Source organism: Scomber scombrus, chromosome 17, assembly GCF_963691925.1.
Source record: "Scomber scombrus chromosome 17, fScoSco1.1, whole genome shotgun sequence".
NCBI classification, from domain to species: domain Eukaryota; kingdom Metazoa; phylum Chordata; class Actinopteri; order Scombriformes; family Scombridae; genus Scomber; species Scomber scombrus.
The window spans coordinates 7,446,828-7,454,414 of record NC_084986.1 but is presented as its reverse complement, the minus strand read 5'-3'; the positions used below and the strand labels follow the sequence as shown (position 1 = coordinate 7,454,414).

General features: G+C 38.8%; 1 protein-coding gene across 1 annotated transcript in view; it reads left to right on the top strand.

The window, feature by feature from the left end:
• The first annotated feature begins 1,844 nt into the window (after positions 1-1,844).
• Positions 1,845-7,587, top strand: part of fam49a (family with sequence similarity 49 member A) — a 39,818-nt gene continuing 34,075 nt past the window's right edge. Inside the window, exon 1 of the mRNA XM_062437532.1 lies at positions 1,845-1,968. The gene's annotated coding sequence lies outside the window, so the exon portion shown is untranslated. The remainder of the gene's footprint in view (positions 1,969-7,587) is intronic.

The window sequence follows — 7,587 nt, the reverse complement described above, 5'->3', positions numbered from 1 at the left end:
TAATGATATAACACATCAGTGGGTAGTTACGTAATGTAGTTTAATTGCTGGATAGAATAACAAACACAAATGCTGACTGTTTTTTGATCTGGGTGGGTGTGTGTAAACTTACTGTAAAGGAAACTTGACTCTATGACAACCACCAGTTGTGGTAGTGGAAGACGTGGGTGTACTCTGACCCCCCATCATTTGACATGGTTGGCCCTTATAGTCCTCCGGAGGTGTGTTTACCCTGCACATACCTCCGACCACACTGCTGACAACAATGAGCTTCCAACCTTTCCCACAGTACCAGACTCAAGGCTCACAGGCGTGCGTCGTGGCAACCTGGTATGGCAGCACACACACAGGAATAGCATGAGCGAGCTACATGTGGCCTTGCAATGAAAAGACTGTTTTGATTGTAGAGCCTTGACATTTCTGAAAGCTCTGCGTGTGTGTGTGTGTGTGTGTGTGTGTGTGTGTGTGTGTGTGTGTGTGTGTGTGTGTGTGTGTGTGTGTGTGTGTGTGTGTGTGTGTGTGTGTGTGTGTGTGTGTGTGTGCTTCCTTGTTGCTTTGCATTGCAGCCCTCAGGGCCAAGTATGCAAGCCTTCATTCTATAGAGCCACCAATGTTCAAACACGCCTTTGACTTCATCCATCAATCTTTGATGTGGCTAAACCAGCAGCTATAAGCAGGAAGTCTGATATAATGTGAAGTCCAGTTGGTTATCTGAATCCTGACAGCTTACACTTATTCAGGGCTGTATTTATGTTTTGAATTATTAATTAATCTGCTCCTTTTTCCTCATAGTTATAAGTAATTAATTATCTTTTTCTACACCATGTGTTTTTTATGAGATATATTAGGATTTTGAGTGCCTCACCCATAAAGTACTTGCAAGGGTAAGATGAAGCCTACATGAAGAAACCCATAATATTATATAAAACTACAATCTACATACTCTAAACATCATTAATGGTGGTTTAAAGAAAAGAAAGAAAGAAAAGAAAGTCTGTTAGGCACAAACAGTGGAACCAAACCTGGGGGTCAGGAACCCCATTAGGGGTCGATGGATTAATCTAAGGGGTCATAACAGACTTTTTGCCTCATTTATTGTGAGCATTTTCTCCTCCTTAAGCCTCTAAGTTATTAAAATAAAATAAAATAAATCATCTCTAATTGCAATGCAATGTGTGCTGAAGGGTCTAGGGTAAACTTTGCTTTATTTTATTGGCTCTTAAACCAAAAAAGTTATAACCACTGGCCTAAAGCATGAGTATTTTTATCCTAAATGAAAGGACTGACTATATTAAATGAGCACTGGAGAAATACAAATGATTAAGCTTCATTAAAAAGAAAAGAAAAAAAAGAAAAGAGAAAGCTCTTCAATTTAGCTTTTAATTAGCTTTTCTATCAGTCACTACTGCACTTATTTTAATAATTGTATATTATTTTTTTTAACTTGATTTTATATATTGTTTTCGGCTAGTTTTAGTACTATTTTTATTTTTATTTTTATTGTTATATTCCATCTTATATTACATCAATGTTTTGTTATTATTATTATTATTATTATTATTGTTATTATTATTATTATTATTATTATTCATCTACTCATTGTGTTTTTATCACTAAAGCTATTTTCAGTTTAGACTTTGAGACAGAAAATCTGGCAGGCACTGCAGATGAGAAATCAATAACTGCATTACTATTGGACAAAGAACTAAAACAATGGGGCATTTAATTGGCTAATTTTGCACTGTCCCTAATATTAACCAATTAAAAACGTGAGTGGGCGGGGCTTGAGCGTTCGAGTTCTCTTTTTTCCCTGGTTTTTTTTTCTCTCTGGTAGCAGAGGGAGGGGTGCCGCGCCGAGAGTGTTGTTGTGTTGTCTGTTGCTGCCAAGGTCGGTGAAAGTAACTACTCCCGACCAAACACTTCGCTTATTTACCCAACTAAAAAAGTACCACCCGAGGAGACAAACCGGTGAGTTTTTTGTGTGCCTTTAAACAACTTTTATTCCTGTTTTGAGAAGTTTTTTACTTTTTACGCCTGGTGTTGTGCCAAATTTCGTATCCCCGTCAAATCAGTGACTGTCAAAAAACGAGTTCACATGGGAAGAGATGCCGGGGGGAAGGAAGCGCTAACCTGCTAGCTCATATTAGCCGCTTTTGACCGCTGAAATTAGTTATTTGGAGGTTTTTTTAACACCACCAATGCCCTTTTTATGCTACCAGACTTTTCTACTGATGTACTAACATTTCAAGGTTTTGCTTTTGGTGGCTTAATAGAGGTGGACTGGGTTAGCAGGCAAACTTAGCCTTACAAGTACTAGCTGAGGTCTAGTCACATTTTAGTAGAGTTTTCTCGTTGTCACCTTACTGAAAGATATCAGTATCGCTTGTGTAGATGAAAATGAGTTGCTTTCAGGCCCCCCAAAACTACTTAAAAGTCCACCCCCGACTCACAACAATGCACTGTGCATATTACAGGCAGAAAGCATCCAGCATATTTTAATACTTGTGCTCTAATGTGGGGGGATTTCTGCACTTGTAAAAACCAGTAGAAAAATGGGAAACGACTCTTTTTTTAGTGACATTTTTAAGGTGGGGGGCTCAGGCTTGTGTTGTAAATGCCTGACGACAGCTGCTGCTTCTTTAGTCCTCTCTCTTGACATGAGCTGCAAGACCGACTTGACTCCACTCTGTCCCATGGGATGTTATTGGAGTACATAAATTTCATTACATCCATGATTCACTCAGTTCAATATGTCACAGCTTTCACTTATGTCAGCAATCTAAGCAGGGCACAGCACATCAGGTCAGGACTGCTGTAGTTATTTTAACACCTAGTTTATCCTGTATCATCCATCATTTTTAATTCTTAATACTATATTTATGTGATTTGCTGTTTTTGATTTAATCTTGTGTGTATTTGTTTTTTAAGCTGAGTGTTGGGTCTGGTGTTTTTATGGCAGAATATAACTAATCCAAACCCATACCAGTACTTCCAGGCAATGTAATGTTGAGGTCTGGGGGTGGTACAAAGCAGAATTTACTATGTTGTTTGGGGGGCACAGTCATGAAATGAGTCATGTTTTTTTTTTTTTTTTTAAAGAAAAAAGGCCGTCTGTGAGTCTTGTGCTTTCAAGTGAACCACTCAATTTCGCAGTGTTAAGGGTCTTTTCAAAGTAAGTGTCCGGACTGTAAATGAGCCACAAGATGCCGGCTCTCGACCCATATTTGAAACCAGCCTGAGACACTGGTTTCTGTAAGTCGTGAGAGGAATGTGCTATATCGTGGTTCTCAGTTGACTGAAATGGCGCTCTTTTGTTTGAGAGGACATACAGCAACAGCTGCACTTCACAGCAACAGGGTGTGTGTGTGTGTGTGTGTCTGCATGTGTGTGCATATGTGTTTTGTTCCATCTGGTATTTCGGGCTGTAATTGGAGCATTTATGGTATGCTGGTTGAATTCTGTGACTTAAACATACTGGACAATGGCTGTTGTGGATGAACCTGATCTCTCTCTTGGAAGAAGTTGAAATGCTTTGCATGTTTTTTGCATGGCTTAGCCGAGCTGTGTGCTTCACAGTATTCACTTTTTACACAGTGGGGACAAGAGTAGGCATGCAGGACTTTACACATACCGCAAAAAGAACCTGCTAAGATATTACTATAAAACAGCAAAATGTATAAAAGATGTAGCACTTGGTTTGTGCGTTGTGTTATGTGTTAACCCAAGTCTTACAAAGTTTGACTCTTTTGAGGTCTCACACTTTTGCTTTAAAATATCTGACTAGCTCAGAAACACCATGCTGTACACCGTAGATTAGGTGTTATAGTAGAAAGACCCCTATATTGTTACTATAACCCTGAAATATGTATGTGAATGTAAAAGAGTACTGAAGTTGCTGAGGTGACATCACAGTGATTGAGCCTGTGCCTAAACATGCTGTCAATATCCACCTGATGATCTTATCATTTGTTATGAATGTGCAGCTAATGTAGACAGACTAATCTGTCACTGTTGGGTTTTGTGTTGCCCTCGTGAACCCTGTAAAAGGGTTCAGACGGCGTGCTGATTCAATGTGAAGCTGCAAATGGGAAAACACTCAAAAGAGCAAAAAGACGTGTCAGACTTTACAAATGTATCTTGGCAGAGTCTGAAAGCAGCGTGTTTGTGTGTGTGTCTGTGTCTGTGTGTGTGAGTGGCTGAAACCTCGCTCTACCGTCGTCCTGGTTGGGCCGTGGCTGTTTTTAATCTGAAGTCTTGCAGTTTAGTTTTCTCAAAGCGTTTCAGGGTTTGCATTTGTGACAGAATAACAGGATATGGCACCTCACACCCTGTCAGAACAGTGGCATTTTTGCACATTGTGGTTTTTTATAAAACCTGCCTTTGCACTACAGGTTGCCTGAGGCGTGCACACGGGGAAGCCTTTGTGTTGCATCGCAGCGTGCCTTTTTTACTTACTCACTACTGCTAGGCTGCCCTAACAAGAGCACTTCCACGACTTCTGAAGGAAAATACAATGACAAGAAGAAGACGAAATGCATTAATACTGACTTTAGAGAAGTGTGTTGAAAGTGTTTAGTGTATTATTTGTATCATAATAAAGTAGCCAGTAATAAAGTTTAACCTTGACAAAACTTCACAAAACTACACCTTTTGGGTGATCGTGTGCTGTTATGATCAAAGAAATATCACCTCAAACACAACTGGTTTTGATACTGACTTCTGATGTGTGAAATAAGATGACTTTAGCCATTCCAGTCCTTACAGTATGATTATAAAAAGGCATCTAGCTACTGAAATGTGCTGCTTCAAGCTCTCAGCAGGCCGGATAGAGGTAACGTGATATTTGCAGTTTAGCTGCTCTCAGACTCCAAATGAAAGTGCTTGCAGCAGCAATTTTTGTTTGGTAGAGTCCAGCAATGAATCACAAGTTGCTTTGTGACACTAAATGAAAAATCCCAAAGGATTTCCTTCCAGCAGTGCAGACTGCATCAGTGCCAAGCCTAATATCTGATTGAGGTTTTAGCTGAACAAGCAGTGTGAAGCCCTCCTTATATCACAGATACACTGTCTGAGCCAACTGAGGTTAGCCTGCAGCACTGCCACAGTGTCTGTGGCACATTTGATCATGTAATTCAATTCAGCATGCTTTATTGGCACGAGAGTCAGGTAAGCAATATGATACATTCAATAATGAGATTCATTAAATAAAATGAGTGAAGAAATGAAAGAAAACAGTAAACGTGTTTTGTGTGTGTGATGACTGAAGATTGACTTTTCAGTCTTTAGACCACTCTACATCCAAGTAAAAAATGTTTGTTGAAACAATAAAGAAACTAAGAACAATATATAATACAAAATCTTCAGTTTCAAATTCAAAAACGACATGAAGTAGAGTAAATCAAAGGGAGTGTGAGCTATGAGGAGACTAACTGCAGCAACTAGTCATGTGGTGTTGTGCTGCTTGTCTCTTGTAGCTGTGACAGTATTTTCTCCAAGTAGATGTTGCATCTTAGTCAGAGAGTATCAAAATCTTGGCCTTTTACATTTAACTTGTGTAAAGAAGTTTGTGCATGTTAGCAGGAAATGCTGCTCTGCCTCTTTCTGTCTCTCCCAGCCAGTTCTGGCTGTGTTGGCCAAGCTATGATCACCACGTCTGTATGTAGTTAATGTCTTTTTCAGTTTCTGATCAGTCACAGTGGTCACAAAGTCTGCTACCTACCGTCTGTTCAGAGCAGAATAGTGTTGAAGTTAGCTTTGAGTTTTTTGTGGTAGTTTTGTGTCCAATAGTTAATGTAATTTTCTTTTTCTTTAGCTATAATTTGGTTGAGCTGGATTGTGTGTGGGCTGTCCTGAGGCCTTGTGCTGTTGGAGGAGGTGAGAGGACTCCTCCTCTGTGTTCTCCTCTCTTGGCAATGGAGAGCTTTGTAATGGTTGGTGTTAAGAGTCACTTGAGTGCTCTTTTCTTTTTTTGTATCCTAATTAAAAGGGGAAATTGACCCAGTTCAGTCTTGGCATCCATTGTTGAGGATGCGACTCTGAGAGTGATCTTGCAAAATCTCAGCTTGCATGGTTTTTATTAGGTGTTTGTCCCATTTGTCAGAGTCTTGATTTACAACAGAGTATTTTTGAGCCAAATTCTTACAGGTATATCTATGTTTTTGTAAGTATTTTTTTTCATATCATCTAATCTTAAACCCTTCTTCCTTTGTCTCTGACATCAGTAATGGTCAGATTGTATTGACTGTAGATTTTTAGTCCCAGATAAGTGTAGCTTTGTTTTTTGTATGCCAATGGAGCCCACTAAGAACTTATTTGGGTTTCCCTGACACCTGGGTTGTTTCTGAAAGACCATAAATCTAGTCTAGTCTAGTCTAGTTTAACTGTCAACGCCCAGGTCTGACTGAAGGTAGAAATATTAACTCTTCTGCTAAGTGTATGTGCTTCAGATTGTGGCTGAGTGTATAGTTCCTCCTTTCAAGTTTCACCAACAACAAATAGAAAGTGATTTAATATGGTCAGTTACTGCAGTTTCTAGTACAGTTTGTTAATAGATCCTGGAACTGAAATAAAATCTTTTTTCAGGTGCATTTCTTTACATTTCAGTCTATTAACATCCTTCAAACTGAATTTAGCAGCGATCAGCTGGTTATTCAGTTTATTTTTTATCAATCAATTAAAGTAAATGCCAAATATTTCCTGTTTCCAACACCTGGATTGTGAGAATTTGCAACTTCTCCTTTTCTTATGTGATAGTTAATTGAATATCTTTTAGGTTTTGGACTGTTGGTTTGACAAAATAAGCAATTTGACAACTTCATCTTGGCTTTCAGGAACTTGTGATGGACATTTTTCACTATGTTTTGAAATATATGGACCAAATAATGAATCAAGAAAATATTTAGGTTGGTAATTGTAATGAAAATATGTTTGTTGATGGTTGCATCTTCTGAAGAGTGATTGTTTTAAGCTAAATGAATGAAATGTTGTTTGATTTCTTCTTCAATGTAAAGTCGTATGCAGCCTTCAAACTGAGAAAGGTGTTAAAATAGGTCAATCAAGTCTTCAGTCTTAAAACATTTGGTTATTAACTTTTTTAAATGTGCTTTTGCAAAAGAAATGAATTTCAAAACTTAAGTCAGTCGATCTCAAACTGAACAGCGACAAAAGTCACCAAGCTGCCAAATACTCATCGTATTTATTTTGTCTATTCATGCCAGTGAGTGCTGCTCATCCTTTTCAAACAGGGCCAAACACTAATTACACTTGTTAAAAAGCATTATTTGGTTGAGTCTGAACAAACTGTCTCTTGAGTGCTCCGCTTTCCTCCTGTTATCAACAACTAATCATCTAGTTTGTAGTGAACCACCACCGGCCGTCGCTGATTCAGCCAATACTGCCATCTGGGCTGGAACAGAAAACCCTGCAGACTTCTCACAGACTCCACAGCCTCAGATGCTCAGCTAACAGATATTTGACTGTGAAAAAGTAAGTGAGAAATAAAGTGTAGACTAGTAGTGTGAAGGAGACATGAGGGAATATGGACTAGGGAGATAAACTCTTTAGAGAGAGACTGGAAAATGGAAATCA